Source organism: Vulpes vulpes, chromosome 1 (genome assembly GCF_048418805.1).
Source record: "Vulpes vulpes isolate BD-2025 chromosome 1, VulVul3, whole genome shotgun sequence".
Taxonomy (NCBI): Eukaryota; Metazoa; Chordata; class Mammalia; order Carnivora; family Canidae; genus Vulpes; species Vulpes vulpes.
This window is the reverse complement of record NC_132780.1, coordinates 2,826,445-2,844,981: the sequence shown is the minus strand read 5'-3', so window position 1 is coordinate 2,844,981 and position 18,537 is coordinate 2,826,445. Positions and strand designations below refer to the sequence as shown.

The 18,537-nt window shown below is 51.9% G+C and overlaps 1 protein-coding gene across 3 annotated transcripts in view; it reads left to right on the top strand.

Moving 5' to 3' along the window:
- Positions 1-18,537, top strand: part of LOC112928460 (uncharacterized) — a 497,089-nt gene that overhangs the window by 297,488 nt on the left and 181,064 nt on the right. For all 3 annotated transcript variants that reach the window (XR_012000051.1, XR_012000056.1, XR_012000053.1), the window contains exon 3: positions 17,010-17,102. The gene's annotated coding sequence lies outside the window, so the exon portion shown is untranslated. The remainder of the gene's footprint in view (positions 1-17,009; positions 17,103-18,537) is intronic.

The following is an 18,537-nucleotide window of genomic DNA, read 5'->3' as shown; positions in this document are numbered from 1 at the left end:
AGCGAGAGAGCGAGAGGCAGAGAGAGAGAGAGAGCAAGAGAGCGAGAGGCAGAGAGATAGGGTAAGGAAGGAGACAAAGAGTAACAAGATTTCTGCTTTCTCCTTGTGGCTGATCTTCATTTAAACCAAACACTTGTCATGTTCAGGGGAAGTTTTATAAATTTTTAATGATATTGGGTACAACTGGTGCTTTGAAATTTGCTGTACTTTAATTTTTTCTTCGTTAGCAAAGGTTCACTAATGCATTGAAGTGCTAAGAGCGTATCCTAGGGATGCCACGATAATTGTGTTGTTAATAATATTGTGGCACTAGTAATGTTCTCCTGGTAATCAAGGCATGAGATTTTTTTTTAATATATTCAGTTATTACACTGCATCTCGTACAAATCATGTCAATTACAATTGCCAGCCTGTGACAGTTAAAATAATTGTATACGTTTTCTAGAATTTTCCATTGGCTTGGCTAATCAAGCTAAAAAAAAATCAACACATTATTTGCATTAATTTTGTTTCTGGTCTAGTCCCACTCCTAAATCATTTGTCCATCTACTTCAAAAGGCAGAACAGTAAGTATTTTAATAATAAATATACGCACACATCCGCACCGACCTAATTTAAGGATACTTCTGTAGGTCTGGCAAGACGGAATCATCCGGTAGGGATGTTTTGTGTGACTGGGTTTATGGCTTCCAGTGGTGTGCACGCGTGCTGATGCTGGGTTCACGTTGTATGCACTTGGGATATGTGGAGTCTATGTTGATAGAGACGAACCTTGTAGGAACATTGGCTTTAGCATTTTCTATTTCTGTATTCAGTCCGTAGTTCTGTCTAGGTCAGGGAAATTACACCATTTCGGTCTTTCCTTTTTGGCTCCACTGAAATAGCTCAATATCCCTCTGCACCAGGAAATGATGTATGTAATACTTTGCAGAGCGGCGCTGCAAATTTGCAGCTCAAACACTAGTCTTCCACTTCCAGGAGCTCAGCGTCCTGACCGGCACTGGAGCTTTCTTTATTTGGAACTAAAATAGCTAAACACTCAGAAAGTCCCGAACATGTGAGACCGGCTGCACACGGAGTCCCCTGTGGTGTCTCAGCAAACTTCCCCAAGGCCTGGCCTCTCTCTCTCTCTTTCTCTCTCTCTCCATCCCTGTCACCCAGGGGCCCTCCCTGTCACAGCCCTGAGTGGGGAGAGGTTTTGGTGACACGGAGGAGGCATTTTTGAATATGGACCCCCAAAGTGCACAGGAGAATGGGAGGAGGGCCCGGGAGGCTGGCAGGGGAGCCCTTAGCTGCCTGGACCCAGCAGCCCCACCGCACACGGGGACAGTGTGTCGGGCGGTGGGGGGCAGCGTGACACGTGCGCCTGGGGAAGGCTCGCAGATAGACCCTGAAGACTGAGTCAGTCTGGCCTCTTCCATCTGTGGAATAAAAAAAAAAAGAGGATCGGAAAGCAAGCAGGACAGTAACCATATCACAAGGGGCCCTCCAACAAGGAGGAATGCAGCCCTTTCGAAATAACAGCAGCCAGAAGGATCCGAGGAACGACAGGTGGACAGACACGACCATTTCAGCAATTTTCGGGCACCTCGGCAGAATTATCTGGAGAACGCTAAATAGGTCCCCCAATTCCTGAGGTCCTCCCCGCCCCCCTCTCCCCGCCCTTGCTCTCTGCGCCCTCCTAGGCCATGCCTATGGCGTCAGGCTTTTGCACGAGGGTCGGCGGCTACAGGTTGTGAGGGTCAGGGAAACCAAATATTTTTTTTTTTTCCCTTCTTAATGCAATCATATTCTCTTAAACATGGCTTGAACAAATCATCTCTCAAAACGTAGAATTTATTTCTCAACTTTGCCTGGAGGTACAGTGGAGAGAACAGATTTTTTTCCTCTCTCTGGCCCTTTGAGTCCTGACCATGCAGAATGGATGGCTTTAGAACTGTACACGGACAGGAAAATCAATGCGTCATACCAGGAGGCTTCAGGGGTTAGGTTCCCATGTCCATGTCAACAAGGCTATTGGTTTTTTTAATGCTCCAAAGTTATCACTTCCCGCCTGCAAGAGCCACCACTGTGACTTGTGTGGTCAAACCTTAACAAAAGAATTTCCCTTTGCCCACCGCGCGGTGGCACGGAATTTAATTACTGCGTAGGGAGAATTTTTCCAAGTATGACAATCGAAAACAGGCAGGCAGGCCCCCAACAGGCCGCCGTTCCCAGGACACCTGGCTGGGGTGTTGCGGAGGGGGGGGTGCGGGATCTTGCTGGGGGGCCCACACACCACGGCTGCAGGTGGCCTCCACTCTCCCATGTGACGGCAGAGGAGCCCGGGGGTCCCTGCCGTCTCTGGGGATGCAGCTTGCTGAGAACGGGGACCCCCGGCCTCCTCTGGGCGGGTCATCTTGGTGCCCGTTGGGATTTGGGGTGCAGGGAGTGGGGACCGTGGCCGTTGTCTCCTGCCTGAAATGCCACTGTTCCGGGAAGGCGGCTTCGATTCGTCAGTGGAATCACGCGCCGCCAGGTGAAGACCGTGCTGCTTCCAATAATACTTGTTGTCAGTAGATTTTCAACCGAGCATCCGAAAATGAGGCCTCGGTTAAACCTCTGTCGATTCCAACAGTCCAACGACCGCATTTGGTTTATCGAGCCGGGAGGGGGCCCGGGGCCCCGGCAGCCGCCTGGGTGTGCGGATCCTCGAGCCTGCAGCCGCCCTGGGTCCGGACCCCCCCCTTCGATCCGTCTCCCTGCCGGCCGCCCCCTCCCCCGCGCCGTTCCCTGGGCTGTCCTGTCGGCGGTGACACAGTGCTAACGCCGCGGTGCTGGAGGCCAGGGTGAGCATTGCTCACTCGCAGCAGGCGGATGAAAAGGCAGTGCAGATGTAATTTGTTTTCAATGGCTGTTTCAAAAGAATAATTGTGGTGACATTGCGGGATCAATATTATAGATTTTTGTTTTCAAGTACACTGTATGTGTGGTGCTAAGGGGAGGCAGGAAATACAACACTGCAGCCTGAATACAATAAAAATGGATTGAGGTCTGCGGGCATTTGTCGGCTGCTAGCCATCACGGCTTTGGAACATCATTGGTGGGATTACCGAGTTTGTCCTCTGGGTTGGCACTTCGTGGCGAATGTGCGCACATTTCCTGCAGTTTTCGGCCTCTGCTTCTTTGGGGACCTGTTCCGTGGATTCGTTGTAGAGTAACTGGAGATGAGTTTCCACAACCCGAGGCTCGGCTTTGCCCGCCGCCAAGGGCAGGTGGCGGGGCTGGTGTGTCCGCGGGTGCCGGGGAGGCGGTGCAGGTCCACGGATGAGGCTGGACCTTCCCACGAGAAAACGTCAGCTTGTCACCCAGGGCAGGTGCCGGCCGGCGCGGCGGCTGCGGCGTCCTCCTGCTATTGGGGGGCTGGGGTGGGGGGCTTCTGAGGGACAGGCCTCCTGACCTTGCCTGCGGGTCCCGGGTGGACCCTCTTGGTGGGCGCGCGTCCCCAGGCTCCCCTGCAGGAAGCCGGGGGCTGCACCTTCGTCCCTGGGCAGCCGGCGTGCCCTTTGGAGACGCGCGTGGCTCAGGCGGCTTGTCTGAACTGTCGCTCGAACATCCACAAATACCAGAGGAGGTGAGCGGGGCCTCCTGAGTTCAGGCGGGTTCCCTGACTTGGGGTAACTACACAAAAAGGCAGATCCCAGGGTGAAAATTATATGAACAAAGAAATTAGTAATAAAGCCGAATAAACGTAATGAGATGTGAAAGAGAGCGAGGTGCCTGTTTTCCCCCTGTCTGTCGTAATTAGCCCTTCAAAGAAATGGAAATCCCGGCAAAATACCTTTCCAGCTGCTGGCTTCAAGTCACACGTGAACGTGGCTTGTGCGGAGGTGAGGGGCAGAGAGAGCAGGATGGAGAAGGACACCCGGGGGAGGACAGCGGGACCATCTGGCCCAGTCGGCTCATTTGACAGATGGGGAAACTGAGACACAGAGAATCTTGGGGCCCCGTCTCCTCTTCCAGGGAGTTCAGAGAGGCTGCCTGGTGTGACTTCCAACCCAAAGCTTGCCAAAGCCCATCCATGAACTTGGCTCCTCTGTGGGCTTATTTTATCTGGATAGCGTGATGTCTTTTTTGGTCTCCTTCTTCTTTTTTAAAATTGAGGATAAATATAAAATCGAGAGAGTCCCATAAAAACCCAGTTTTGCTTGCATTCTTTTGAAAGAATCCAAATATCTGGCAGCACTGGACCCATATCCCGCGTGGCGGCCCCTGCCCGCCTGGAACGGGTCCCTGCCGCCTCTTTGGATGGGGTCTCCGCTCTCAGTCGCCTCAGCCCAGCGAGCGTTGGGTTCATTGGCCCTGTTGTAGGGCATTTGGCAGCATCTGTGGGGAGCTGCGACCTATCTGAAAAATTTGTTAATTTGGCAGAGCGAGTGCCAGGGCGCATTTCCCTCAGGGTGAGATTCTCTGAGTTCTCCTACAAAAGAATAGGGTCAGTGAATGTGAGCTGATTAGCACCCTCTGACCCTACGTGAGCAGTGTGTGTGTCTCTGTGATAGCAACTGTCTGGAAGAAATAAAAAAAAAAAACAAGAATCATCTCCAAAAGAGCCAGATGTTTACGTTCACACTTCCTGAGGATGTCGTTCAATAAACAGTCGCCAAGCTCCTTGCTTAGAGCTCAGACAAGAGGGAACTCCTTCTCTCAAGGAGCTCACAGTCTAATGGGAAAAAACCAAACCCTCCTCCCCCGAAACACGTACTAACTGCTTGAAGCGTAAAAGTAAATTCAGGTTGTATTTCCTGAGCATTGACTGTGTACTAGGCCCCGTGATTATCTTCTAAGTCACCAGACAAGGAGAATACCCACAAAAGACAGATTATAGTGAAAAAGGCTCTATGGAAAAAAAAAAAAGAGAGAAGAAAAGAAAAGAAAAAGACTCTATGTATGTGTTGCATTTGAATCTGGTTTAAGGCGGAATGAGCGTCTTAATTTAATGGATAGTTATTGTCAGCTCTGCGCTTGGCATTGTGCGAGGAGCTGGAGGTATAATGGTGAGCAAAAGAAGCATTAATCAGGGGAGGACACAGATATGTAATTCAAACTAAAAAGTGTCATGAAGGAGGAGTGCAAGGCGCTGTGAGCACGTACATGTAGTGGTCATCTCACCAAGACTAGGGAAGACCAAGGGCTCCTCTGGCTTGACGTCCGAACGAGGCATATGACAGAGGACCCCCGTGCAAAGACTCTGGGGCAAGAGAAGGTAAGTCGTAACTGAGGAGCCCGCAGAGGACCAGGGCGGGTGGACCACGGAGAGCAGGGAGGAGAGGTGCGGGAGGGGGAACTGCACACATGGATCGCTGGGTCCCAGGCCAAGGTCCCAGGGCCTGGACCTTTTATGGTCCAGGGCGAGACGTTTGGTCTTTGTCCTCAGGGAAACAGGAAACGAGAAGAGTTTAGGCACGTGGGTGTCTACACGTGCTAATGCAAATAGGCCTGTCTTTTAAAATAAGAATTTGTCCTAAGTTGGGTTTCCCAGGAAGCGTTTTCTGAGATTCCGAGATTTGTGTGTAGAACGTTCGCTGGGGGAATCTCTTAGGAGCAACACCTGCGAGGTATAAGGAGAGCAGGGTCGGACGGAGGGAGATATCAAACCATAATGGAGCTGCAGCAGAGGCCTCAGCAAATCCTCTGGAGCTTTCTGGAGCCGGGGTGGCTCTGTACAAATGTCCTTCTACCACTACTCCCATCTGGGCAACCAGCCCCTGGATGGCGGCTGCCTCTGGGAAGGGGGTGTGATCTTGCGTAAGGCTTGGCTAAGTCCCATCATCTGAGGACGCTTCCACAGAGGAGCTCGGTGAGGGCTGTCAGCCGCCAATAGTCTCAGGAGCCGGGGTGAGTAAACCACACGCAGGCCACTACAGTCCACCCTTTGTGCGCCACGCATCTACTTGTTTCCTATGGTAAGTGTGGTAAACAGCTCTTCCAGGATCCTGGTTGGTCTCTTCTCCAGGAGGGACCTACAAGAGGAAAGTTAGTGGGACAAGCGACAATCCCCACCCCTGAAGCTGATCTTTGGCCACTTCTGTGAGTCATCATTTCTGTTTTCTGCTACCCATTATTCTTATCCTTGGCTCGAAAGTCTACTGGTCCGAGTGACTCACCTGCTGCAATGATCACCTCTAGAGGCCTTCCGGTCTCCATGCCCTTTCCGATCCACGGCTGATTCATTCATCCGTCTATTTCCAAGTTAGGGCTCTGGGCCGGCCGGCTGCCCGAATTATTTAACAACAATCCTATCTCCTCCTTTCCTTTCTTGCTCGACTCTTAGCATAGGAACTCCAAACGAACAGGTGACAGTTACGGCTAAATATGTAATGGGACTCTTGCTAAGTCCCCCGGTGGGGACCAGTCCCTGGTCTGGGAATCAGGACCACTAGATATACTGGGCTTAGAGTCACAGGGACAGCAAACCTAAATTCTCCAGACCTCTAGATGTACTGGGCCTAGAGTGGTAGGGACAGCAAGCCCCAATTCTCCAAGCAGATCATCAGGAGGGACGGTAAGTGGAGGCCCACTGACTTCCGCCTTGGGTTCCTGACCCCGTATACGCTACTTGTTAGAGAAACAGAATCCTATAATTTTCATGGCTTTAGAGTGGCTATTGAGTCCTGGAGGAGGCTATCCTATTCTTTCAGGATGTCACCTCCAGGGGGGTGCCTGGCCTGGGCCATTCCATTCCTCTATCAAGCTGGCAGCTTCCCTTGTGGGGAGGTGAGTGAAAGGACCAGTGGGTCTCATGGCCGATATTCCCATGTTATAAAGCAGGGCCCTTGCATGATGTGCAACATTATGTGAGATCCGGCTTTGGGGTTAACCCTTGCACACTAGTCCTGGCTAAGGCCCTGTGGGCAAGAAAGGCAAACTCTTATCCAGAGTATGTGTCAATTCCGGTCAAACTGAATCACTACCTTTCCCGGGTAGAAGCCGTGCAACGTCATCACGTTACCACCAAGTGGATGGTTAACCCTCTTGTGGTATGGTGAATCCATATCAAGGATTCAACATCGGTCTCTGTTGCTGGCAAGTTGGACATTTGGCGGTGGTAGTAGCTACATTAGTCTTAGAGAAACACGGTCCTATGATACTGGGTCCATGCATCACCTTTGGGCTACCGTGTCTCTGCTCCTTTCAGAGGCTGCCTGCTATCACCTACCTATGTCTTTCCTTCTGCTTGATGGCTTAGTACCTCCTCCGTGCTCCCTCGTGGGCACTATCACGCATTACAAACACCCTCGCCCTGTGTGCCCTCCCATATCCATCCATATACCTCTTTCTCTGATCTCTTTGTCTGCAATATTCCAATTTTTTTTTCCTCCCAGGCCTCTCGACCATGCAACTAAGCCATCCTCCACTGCCCATGATTCTCTATATATTCCTATGTCAAGTCACCTTTTTTCCATCTATAGAGTGAATTACCAGGATCACCACCCAAAGCTCAGGCTATTGGGAAGATCTTTCCTCCCTGCTGTCTCTTAAGGTCTTTGCTGTGTGGGACCATGGTCACCAGTGGTCTCTTTGAAGCTTATATCCACATACTGATCAGAGAACTGAGTTCAGCCTTCTTCTTTCTCCATTAGTTAGTCACAAGGTACCTATGATACCGGAGGTGTTAGCTGGGGGAGGCCCTGGTGCTACAGTAGTGGATGACACGGGGTCTGGGATACCAGTTTGCCCACTGGCCCTACTAATGCCAATCCTTCATCAAATTCTTCCATATTACAATGGGCTGCTCTGGATTTACCTGATCTTACAATTTGGTAGGTCTGATGAAACCTAGTTCACCACAGCTAGCTCCGATCGCATGCGTGATATTCCGCGGGCAGGCACTTTGTCTCTGTGAGGGCCCAGGAGCACACTTGAGGTGTTGTTCATATGGTTCATATGGTGTCTAATTCCTTGCTGCATACACTGCATGGTCTTTTCCCACCGGAGTCACTTCTAATAACACCGCGTCTTCCGGGCCGTGAGGGATCACCTGCCTCCTGGACCTGCTGCAGAGCCTTTTCCTGATCTGGGGTCCCTGTCAAAGTTGGAAGACACTCTCATCACTCAGCAAATGGATTGGAGCGATGTTCTGAAACGCGGAATACCTGTCTCTAGAATCTGGGGGTGGGGGGTGGGGGTGAGCTGAGAGAGTGCTTTCTTTTTATTTGTGAGAAATGTGAGATGCAATAGTTTTGATTGGGACGTCCCTGTGTGTCTTTGACCACGGGATTCCAAAAACCATTGCTGATTTGATGGGTCCCTGAATTTTCTTAGGGTTTATCTCTCACCCTCTGGAGGGCATGCATCTGATGAAGTTTGCCCATCGTCATGTTTCGGGATCTGTTGGATTTCTGTAGGGATCAGACTGGTGAATTAAATGAGATATGCCAGGAGCCACACACATATTTACCCTCCCGGCCGGGCACAGGAGCTGTTTGAAACACTTCCACTTGGCTTTCTGTGCTATGAGAGCTCCTACCCAAAGGCCTAAGGAACCAATTTACTTATTTTTATTTTTATTTTTTTATTATTTTTAAAGATTTTATTTATTTATGCATGAAAGGCACAGAGAGAGACAGAGACACGGGCAGAGGGAGAAGCAGGCTCCGTGCAGGGAGCCCAACGTGGGACTCTATCCCGGGTCTCCAGGATCATGCCCAGGGCTGAAGGCGGTGCTAAACCGCTGAGCCACTGGGCTGCCCTATTTATTTTTATTTTTATTTTTATTTTTATTTTTATTTTTATTTTTATTTTTATTTTTATTTTTTAATACATATTTTTTATTGGAGTTCAATTTGCCAACATATAGCATAACACCCAGTGCTCATCCCGCCAAGTGCCCCCCTCAGTGCCCGTCACCCAGTCACCCCAACCCCCCACCCACCTCCCCTTCCACTACCCCTTGTTCGTTTCCCAGAGTTAGGTGTCTCTCATGTTTCATCACCCTCACTGATATTTTCACTCATTTTCTCTCCTTTCCCTTTATTTCCTTTCACTAATTTTTATGTTCCCCAAATGAATGAGACCCTATAATGTTGGTCCTTTTCCAATTGACTTATTTCACTCAGTACAATACCCTTCAGGTCCCTCCACGTCGAAGCAAATAGTGGGTATTTGTCGTTTCTAATGGCTGAGGAATATTCCATTGTATACATAGACCACAGCTTCTTTATCCAGTCATCTTTCTAGGGACACCGAGGCTCCAATTTAGAGGTTTAACAACTTCCAAGTATGCCCATTTCAATTATACATTTTCGGGACTTGGAGTTTGCCACCACGCGGACCTACCCAGAGCTGGATCGAGGCCAAGATTTCATTTTTTGCGTGGCCCTCATGTATGCACACTCAGGTCGTTTTGCTAGGGAGCAGAGAGGGTGACCCTCCTCTTCTTCTAGAGAGAAGTTGGAGGTATTGAGTGCTAGGGGCTGAGTCTGATTTGAGTCCTAGACTGAGGAGGCTGGCGGGAGGTTTGGTAAAGTAGCTTGGGGTGTCCCAGTATGTGGGACATGTGAGTGGTGTTAGATAGTATAAGGGCGTGGTATTAAGTCAGAGTGAGTCACAAGGTGGGCAAGTTGTTCCTTTTCCAGTTCAACGTGTTGGAATATTTGCTGGTTCCCAGATGGACAGGTTGAAGCCTCTTGAGTGGGAGTTGAGACAGAGATGGTGCGGCAAGTGGCTGATTTTTGTAGTATTGTCTTCCTCCAACTCCGAAATAGGACTTATTCTGAGACAAGAAATAGCAGGACAGCTTCCTGCGGAGGAACCAGTGAGCTTTGTCCTCTTGGCTTATTTCTCCAGCCTGGTCCCCACCTTGGAGGTGATGTGCCCACCTCTGGGTCTTGAGGGCGTGTGTAACTGGTGTGAGCTGGGAACCCCGAGGGGCCACCCAAATTCCTCCAGTCTAAGCGGGAGGGAAAAGACTTCACCTTCTGGTTCTGAAAATTCTACTTTATGTGTAACAGAAAATGCCTTCTAGAGCCTAAACGGACTAAATGGTGAACTTCCTTGGGTCAGCAGCTGCCTTCCAAACTTGACGTGTCCTCTCTGCCATCTTTAGTTACTGGGCTCAGCTCAGGGTAAAGACCCACCTCGCTGGAACTCACGGATCTCGTGAGGGAGATCAGAAGGGGAATGGCCTTGGAACTCAGACTTTTCTGACCAACGGTTTTTCTTTCGTTTGGGCAAGACATCAGAAGACCGTGTATGAGTCTCCTGTTGCCGCTCTGCTAAATCACCACAAACTCGGTGGCTTGAGCGACACAAGCATAGTATATTGCAGTTCTCTTGGTCAGAAGCCTGACACAGGTCTCGTTGGACGGAAATCAAGGCATTCCTTTCGAGGCTTTAGGGGAGAATTCATTTCCTTGCATTTTTCTAGCTTCTAGAGGCTGCCCTCATGCTCTGTTTCATGACCCTCATCTTCAAAGGCAGCGAAGTGGCATCTCTCCGACACTGTTTTTCCTCTTCATGTCTTTTTCTCTGATCAAAGCCAGGAAAGGTTTCCTTTTTTTTAAATTTTTTTTCCTTTTCTTTTCTTAAGGCTTGAAGTGGTTAGTTTGGGCCCACCAGGATAATCCAGGATAATCTCCCCTACCTCCAGGATTTGTATCCTTAATCCCATCTGCGAAGCGCCTTTGCCATGTAAGGTAGCGTATTTACAGTTTGTGGGCTTCGCGTGTGGACGTTTCTGGGGGTCATTATTCTGTGTGCTACAGACTGTAACATTTAAAAAGGAATCTTAGATTCTAATCTCTGACCTCCCACTAGTTTGGAATTCCTTCTGAAGCATTCCTGATGGATGTGCATCACCCTGTGATCGCGCGCCCCGTCGTAGTCCACTCGCCGATGCTCACTCTATGCGCTCTGTTCCCTGTTCCTAGCGACATCTCTTTAGGTTGTTTGTTTGCATCTTTGTCTGTTTGTTTCAATCAGATCTGAATCTGGAATTTTGTAGAATGAACTCGGTAGAAAGCTATCTCAGTAGGACTTTGGATCGGCTGCACAGAGCCGTGCCACGAACAAAGCTGTGTGTGCAAGTGGGTTCTGGGTGTGAGCTTGGGTTCTTCCCCCCAGACACAGGATGCAGGAGGTGGCTCCTGGCACTGAGCATCAGCTTTGAGTCTCCTCTCTGTCTCGTGAGGGCCTGGGAGATGACAGTGTCCTGTTCACACGGCCCATCCATTTACTTATCCACAAATACCTAATGAACCATTGCCATATGCCAGGCACTGTTCTGGATACTGAGAATGAGCACCGAACAAGGCCAAGTCCTTTTTCTCCCGTAGCTTCCATTCTAATGCTGGGGGTAGGATGAGAAATAATAAATGAATAAGTCCCTTTTGTAATATCTCAGAGATAACAGACGCCGAGAAGGAAAACACAGCAGATGAAGGGCAAAGGGTGGAGATGGATGGGGCTGTCCTATAAGACATGGTCAGGAAGCCCTCCCTGGGGAGGAGGCGTTGACCAACGTGGTGAATGGACTCAGTGATTTCTAGAACCAGGAAGACCGGTGGGTGTGATGTTCTGAGACTTTAACCGAGGTCTCTTATCGTCCCTGTGTTCCCCGGACCCCTCAGGACCTGGGTCATCCTGCCACCCTGCTTCCAGAGGAAGTTTCCAGGGCCGAACCACAGTGCGAGCAAAGGGACACCTCCAAAAGTTTCAGAATAGCTTCTAAAACTCACGGCAAAGATTTTGCTTTGTCAGAGCCAGACTTGGTGGACAGCAGAGCCCTTAAGACCTCGGGGTTTGAAGTTGATGTCATAAATGGTCAGCCCGGAGGGACAGTAAGCGGCAGATGTCCCGGGGTGCAGATGAACATCCCATGGGTCGTGTGGGACGGTAAGGAGAGCTGGAATCTGTCCCCGGCAGTCCCCGGCCACGGTGAGCTGCACGTGTGGGTGGTACCGAGAAAGGAAGTCTCCTGCTGACGGCGACGCAGTGGGGACGTTGTGTAGGTGAGCCTCTGGGGCTGTGCCCTTTGCCCTAAGCTTCTGAGCCCAGGTTCCAGTACCTGAACCTCTCCACTAGTATCCGCGGGGTGCTTCGTTCCCAGCCGTGACTCCTGAGGACCCCGCGCGACCCCGGGGCCCTAAGAGAAACATCCAGGATTGATCGGAGCCGACGGAATCTGGCAAACAGAGGATGGACGGGTCTCACCGGTCAGCTCCGGCCTAGAAACTGCTTCGGGGACGTTTCCTTCGTGCTGCTTGGCTTGAAAACCCAAGGTGCTCGTCGAATAGGAAATAACTGAGTATTTCCAGTTTGGCAAGCTCTCCCACTGAACTAGTCCACAAACCCCAAAGCGTGGTGGCTGAGCCCCCAGGGCTCCCCTTCTAGATCCTTCTAGTGGCTTTGCTTCTATCCCTCTTTCTCACTTGTTGGGCATAAGAAGAGCTTTCCCCCTGCGAGCAGACTGAGCCATCGCGCTCGAGGACCAGCGTCGCGGTCAGGGCAGGGCGAGGCTTTGCTTCCCGGGCAAGTTTCTAATATAAGCAGCTGCCAAGGGCTGGGGAAGGCTGCTGCTGCCCTGACTAATAAGGATCGAATCCCAGCGCGGCCGTCAAAACAGCTGGAGAAGCTGCAACCCCCGTTGAACCAGAATTCGGGCAAGTATCTTGACGCAGAAAAACCGCGTGAGCACCCCGGTAGAAATTATACTTTTATAGTTATTTTTACATCCAAACATTACTCTTCGAGTGCCGTCATATTTTATGAAAACTTTTATTAACATTTCGAAATGACCTTCCCCTCATGGTGAGGCTATCAGTCCCGGGAGCCATAACCTATTTAAAACATTTTCATCTTTACCAACACAATAAAGTAAGCTGTCTTCAACGTAGATTTGTAGATCTCATTACAGATACTTTTTACAAAAAGGTAGCGCGTCCCCGGGGAACGTAGTGACAGGTTGTAATCTTCGCATGCAAAGTTTTGAAACACGAACACTTTGTGCAAATGGATTGTCTCATCTTGGGGGCACGGTTGCCGCTAGATCTGCTTCGTGAAGGCTCTGCTATCCGGCGGGGATGGCGGAGGCTCCGCTTTTCCAGACGGGGCAAGGGACGTTGGGTGGGGTGGAGCTGGGAAGGGGGTCCCCACGGGGTAGGCCCAGATGCGGCGAGGTCGTCCGAGGTGAGGCGAGGGCCTGGGGACCCAGGGGTGCTCGGGAGCTCACGCAGGGACCAGAGACAAACGAGGCCTTTCCTTTGATTAAAGCCTGCTTGGTCTTCTAGGTTGTAAATGAGGCTTCCCCCTTGGGTGGTGACTGGCTTAGGTGGCAGTCGAGGGGGTAATTTCTCAGAAATGCTGCCTCCAGCGGGCCAGTGTTCTGGAGGCTGCCCTGCTTAAATGGTCTTTTTATGCAGCAGGATAATGGCAGCTTGCACACTGCTAAATCAGGCCTATTTTCTGAGGAATGGTTGCATTCAGGGCACTTCTAATTTGTCAGAAGAAATGCAGACCATCTCTCCAGGAGTCTGCTGGAGAGGACATCATTTCTCTGCGAGCTCTGCCTTGGGTCAATGTGCGGCTCGCCTAGCATGCCATCCCCTGTTGCTCTACCTCCCAGGGACCGCTGATTTATTAGGATTAAACAAGCCATGTCCTCTTCCTGACTCAATCCCCGGGATGAACATTCCCTCTCCCGCCACCCCTCCGCCCCGCTCTCTGGCCCCTTCCCTCCGGAGCCACAAGACAAGGGAAGGGGCCCTTTACAACATGCTCCCCACGTCCTGTGGGAAGCGGGGCCAAGCAGGTGCCACTGGGCCGGGGCCAGTGCTGGCGGGCTACGGGGCACAGCGGGTCTCAAGCAGGGCCGGGCCCGGGCAGCGGGCAGGCCTGGGGAGTGGCTGCGCTTCTGGGTTTCTAACCATGAGATGCCAGTGAGCCCACAGGGCTTCACGGGGCTGGAGAGATGAAGCCAGAGCCGTTGGTAATAGAACACAGTCCTCTTCCCCAGTGTCCGACTGGGGAGCGGGTCCCAAGGGAACCACACTGCTGATGCCCCCAAACGTTCTTCGTGTAACCACTTTCATTGCACGATCGCTTGCGCCCCCCTCGCCCCCCAGGAAGCTCACTTAACGAAGCACCGCTCTGGCCTGGCACCCATTTAAAGCGTTTTGTTTGGCGCACGCTTAGTCCGTGGCTATTACTGTCAGGCTGCAGGGGATGCACATGTGGTCTGGTCCCCATCTGGGGTCCCCTCTCCATCCTCTCACCCCCTGGTGACGGCCTCCGTGCTTCAGCAGCAGGGTACGAGGGGGGCCCGGTGCGAGCTCCCCAGGGCTCTCCGTGGTTCTGGCCAGATGCCGTGGGCCTGCGGTGGGCACCCCTGGGAGCCGCGGGGAGCAGTAAAGGAGCCGCTGGGTGGCCGACCCCAAGGATGGTGCTTGGCAGGTGTGGACCCTCCGTGAGCAGAAGCTCCCTGACTGCTGTGGTTTCCCGGGCGCCTTCTGCCCCCCTGGGCTCTTCCGTCCTGTAGCCGGTTTCCCTCTGCCGAGACCCCAGGACCTTTCTCCATCCCCCCGGGTGTCCAGCCGCAGGAGCAGGTGAGGTGAGGACGGTGCAGGCCGGACTTGGGGTTTGAGGAGTCGCTGCCTCGCCAGCATCAGGAGGCAGGCCTTGTCCCAGCCGGGCGGCTCCGCCTTCTGCACAGGGGTGCAGAGCCGCTGGCCTCTGGCCTCAAGGCCGATTCAGGGGCACAGCCTTGTCCCGGGCCCCGGGACGCCGAGCCACCCGGCATTCTGAGGGCAGGGCCTCCGGTCTGCAGCCGCGCCCGATCCGGGACTCCTGCCCTCCTTCACCTCGGCGCTTGAATGATGGTTCTTTACCCCCTTTTGAGTCTGGGTCTAACTTCCCCGGCTGCCCAGCTCACCCTCCCGGGCGCCCTCGGGGGATCCCACGCACCGGGCCCTTCTGAGGGCCGGCCCGGAGTTCGGAGGCGCGGGAGGCTATGCGTGCCTGCTTCCCCTTGTTCTAGGCGGAGGCTGGCAAGGAACGGGGACTCGGCCGTTTACGTCTCTCCTCCCCTGACTGTATCTGTTTTGGCGAAATGACATTTGGCGGAAGCTTCGGTGGTGTTGGAAAAATTTGGTCCAGTTATCAAAGAGCGAGGGCATGAGGCCCAGTTCCTAGGTTAAGTCAGTGAGAAAGGATATTGGAAAGTAGGGCAGCCGGGTGGCTCAGCAGTTTAGGGTCTGCCTCCTGCCCAGGGCGTGACCCCGGAGTCCTGGGATCGAGTCCCACGTCGGGCTCCCTCCAGGGAGCCTGCTTCTCCCTCTGCCCCCCCCCTCTGTGTCTCTCATGAATGAATAAATAAAGTCTTTTAAAAAAATTGGAAAATAATCCACCTTCCCTTCCTTTTTGTCTAACAGCATTTCCTTTTTTTTTTTTTTTTAAGATTTTATTTGTTTATTCATGAGAGACACACAGAGAGAGAGAGAGAGAGGCAGAGACCCAGGCTGAGGGAGAAGCAGGCTCCCTGCAGGGAGCCCCATGCGAAACTCGATCCCAGATCCGAGGATCACGCCCTGAGCTGGAGGCAGACGCCCAGCCGCTGAGACCCCAGGCGCCCTGTCCAACAGCTTCTCCAGTGGAGAAGCTGCATTGAACATTTTCGACTGGGTTTCGTGGTCCGGCAGCTGGAAACTGTTGCCCTCCTCAACCCAGACATCTCTCCAGCTCCCGCATCCCGGACGCTGCTCCAGCACATCAGCCCTCATGCTGCACACACGCAGGTGCTCAGGACGCCTCTGTCACCGGGGTGGAGACAGAGATGCATGCTGGCACCCAGTTGCATGAGCGCCCAAGCCGTGTCGATGGCACGGGAGGCAAGAGGCTGTCATCGTTCACATCAGAGAGACAGGCCAGAGACACCTTTCTCAGGAAGACAAGTGACAAACTGTCACCCCCCCACCCCGGCCCCCGGTAATCGAGGGGCATCCCTGGGAAGCCATGGGATGCAAGGCACAAGCTCGCATTGATCACAACCCTTACGATGCTCCCAGAATTGTGCTGTCTAGGAAACCATTTAAACCGGTGAGCAGAGAATACAGCATTTGACAATGGTTGTTTTGTTTTAAGACACATGCATTAAAAATACATCTGAAATCCGGGGCACAAAGAATCCAAATAATGTTATTAAATTTCTTGTTGAGGAAGGTCTCCTGGGACAGCTGGCTCTGCTCTTTTACAAAAAAACAAAAAAAAAACTTGCAGAACTCAACTTGTTGCACGAACAAAGCATCTTCATTTCTTTCTGCTTCTCTCTCCTTCTCTCTCTCTCTCTCTTTTTTTTTTTTTGCATTTTCCACTTTCCCATTTCTCCAGAGGAGACAAACAAATCTCTGAGGGGCTATTAAGCTGCAAATACACCGGAGCCAAAAATAGAAGATGCAGCCTTATAAACATTTTGCATATTTTGGTGTAATTTGTTGAAAATAGCACAAAATATGCTCACAGTTGGCATCTAGAATGCAAATATTAGGAATCCGGTCCCCTGATACACGATGGTTTTTCAGCAGCGTGGTGCGGGCTCGGCCAATAGCTGTCGCCCGGCTCCGTGGTTTGTGGGGGCGTGAAGACTGGCGGCACTTGTGCGTGCAGAGCACGAGGGAGCTCCGCGGTGCCAGGTGACATTGGCGGCCCTAGAGGTTCCAGGGCACCAAAGCCGAGAGTGGAACTCAGGGAAGACCAGAGACGTGTATTTCCAACGTCAACGATGCTGCCTGTTTTTGTGAGCCGTGTGCCTGAGACCACGAACCGAGGTGGCGGGCCACGCGTGCAGGGGGCTGGCGGACACATGGCCCTCTCCTCCCGTCCCTTCCAGAACATGGGGGTTAAGTGGTTAAGGGGCTTTCGGGAAGGAAGCCTGCGATCCCTGGGCGGGCTGGTGGGAGTCTCTGCCACCCAGGGCTTGAATGAGGCTGCCTGGTTTTACGGCGGACGGTGACTTCGTCTTCCCTCTCCTCTGACAGGTGAGACGCGGCCCTCCTTCGCCCCGGGGGGTCCCCCCTGTACATCTGGCACCCACCTCACAGGTGAACCTTCCCGCTCCTCAATGATGACTGGTAAGAAAAACAAGATGTCTTTCTTGGTTATAAATTTAACTCTTCTATGATTAGTCTGGGCAATTAGGACACCCCTGGGGTTGAGTGTATGGCTGAGGCACAAGCTGGAAGTCTGATTAGCTCAGGTCTCTTGATGCTTGTTCCTGGTAGTAAATGCCTGGCACATACAGTATTGATTTTCATTTAGATATCTTAATGTTTCCAGACAATCCCGGCAGATGTGGGCTGAACTCAGATCCGCGGGAGCGCCGGCCTGCAATCTGCAAACATTTTTCTTGCCACTTTGTTTCATTTTTCCTAAACTTAACTGATTTGGAATCGGGAGATATAAATGAAAAATGCCGCGTTGGCCTATCAATCACGGCCTGCGCAAACACGGCCACTGCCCTCTCCTAACATCCTATTACCACCGGGTAGTTGGCTAGTCAAACAGGAATAAAGATTACACTGCAAACATCATAAGTTAGGCTTGATTTGTTGAGCAAGTAGCCTGACAATTCGGTAAGAGTTATATACCTCAGCTTCGCTGAAAATCAGGCTTGTTATGGCTCTGGTACGTCTATAAAGATTGTTCATTTCATATAAAACAGCTACCTGCACTGAACGCCCTAGAAGGAAGAATGATGCTGGTTATAAATATAGAGGAAAATCTATTTGTCTGCCCCTTCATGCTGTTAGCGAGTCACATGGAGCGGCCCTTCGGTGTTTGTCGGCGGCAGGGGGAGATCTGCGCAGCCACCTTCCCCTCCGCCAGCCCGGCCCGGATTGAAGTGGATCATCTCTCTTTGTCATATGAGATAAAGCAGTGAAGTGTGACCGGTGCCACCGCCTTGCTCTCTGCCCACCAGGGGGACGCTAATGATATTGAAAAACTAGACGGCGTCGCTTTGAGACCGAGTGCGAGGGGAAGGCTGTCTGTTGGCCGGCCGGGCTGGGTAACAGTTAACGTCAGAAAAGATAAATAGAAATTATTAGAATGGGTTTGGAAGGGATATTTTATAGGGCAGGGTTGTGTTCGTTTAAAGATACATTATTGGACTGTTATATCTGATTTCAAGCGGCTGGGTAATTAAAATGATTAACATCCCTTACTCATAGGGTTCAATTCATTAAAGTTTTAAGCACCCATTGTGCTCACAACGGAAGGAGGGCACGTCCGCGGCGACTCACGCCGGGGATCCCTCAGTCCGGCCCCCCGGTTGTTTCCCCGGGTGTCTCAAGGCCCCGCGTCCCCTTTCCCGGCTGCGGGAGCACCTCGGGGACAAGGAATCAGCCGTGAGCACTCACCCCTCGAGCCCCTGCTCGGAGAGGAGGAAGGCGGAGAAGCCAGAGAAGCAGGAAAACCCTGCTAAGGGTGCTCGGCTCCCAGGTACCAGCTGCTGGGGTCGGGAACCGGCGCCTTTTGGGGGTCAGCAGCGGCGGCCCAATCGCACGT